The sequence below is a fragment of the Babylonia areolata genome, chromosome 4 (genome assembly GCF_041734735.1).
Source record: "Babylonia areolata isolate BAREFJ2019XMU chromosome 4, ASM4173473v1, whole genome shotgun sequence".
Classification (NCBI taxonomy): domain Eukaryota; kingdom Metazoa; phylum Mollusca; class Gastropoda; order Neogastropoda; family Buccinidae; genus Babylonia; species Babylonia areolata.
Window position 1 is genome coordinate 45,086,158 of NC_134879.1, and position 1,200 is coordinate 45,087,357.

Sequence of the window (1,200 nt, forward strand, 5' to 3'; positions counted from 1 at the left end):
CATAAATTCTAACTGTTTTGCCAAGACAAAGAGTTTTCTTCTTTTTTACTTTAAAAGAAAATATCAATGATTATTTTCTTCTTTAGTTTTGATTGACACAGGTTATAATCCACAAAATATCACAAGCATGTGAATCATTAACAAAGCATTTGCAGTTTTTGAAGAGAAAAAAAATGAAGCAGGTGGATTTTCATTTCCAGGAGCAGAACAGACAACAATGTGGGTGGGACAACAAGAAAGAACACATGGACAAGCTCATAAAAGAACTACTAGAGAGAAAAAAACAAACCAACCCAAAATAACCCATAGTTTTGAAGCCTTTGGTATCCAAGTGACCAAACATGTTCCTTCTGCACACACACACGCACACACACACACACACACACATATACATATGTACATATATATATATATATATATATATATATATATATATATATATATATATATATATATATATATATATATATATCATGACTGTACAGAATAATCTGAGACACTAGGTTTTATAAACATTATGAAGTCTTCATAAATGCATGTACACTGCATTGAACATTAATGTTCAGTGGATGAATTAAAAAAAACCAACAAAAAAACAAAACAAAAAAACCTACAACAAAATTCCACTAAAAAAAATATTGTTGCCGTTTGCTGCGGTTTTGCACTGGAAAAAGGGAGAGCTGAATTCAAATCAGAGAATTGATCAAATACAATCTTTGATGTGTACTGTAACATCTTGGGCACACATCCGGCATGGCTTTCTTTCAAAACAAACATTCAAACGTTGCTCTTCTCCAAAGAATCATCCTAACATCTTAACATAAAAAAACATGGTTAAAATTTTGAGTGAGATGGTAGCTGTCTATCATATTAAGTGTAAAAGATGCTATCATTTACACAAGTTAAGAAAAAAAAGGTATATGAAAAAAGGTGCCATCGGAAATGATAGAATCAAACAGTTTTGACGATTCTGTTTTGTTATTCCTTATTAGAAAATACTTTCAGTGCATGAAATAGGTGTATGAATGAATCAAAAATGATAAATATATATCTACCTATATTTTTTTCTGCATTAAAATGGAAAGAAAAAACCTTGCAAAACTGTTAGATAAAAAAACACACACCAAAGGCACAAGAACAGCCAGACCAGTGAACAATAATTGACTGATCAAAAAGAAATCAGCTGACAGCATGCCAAGT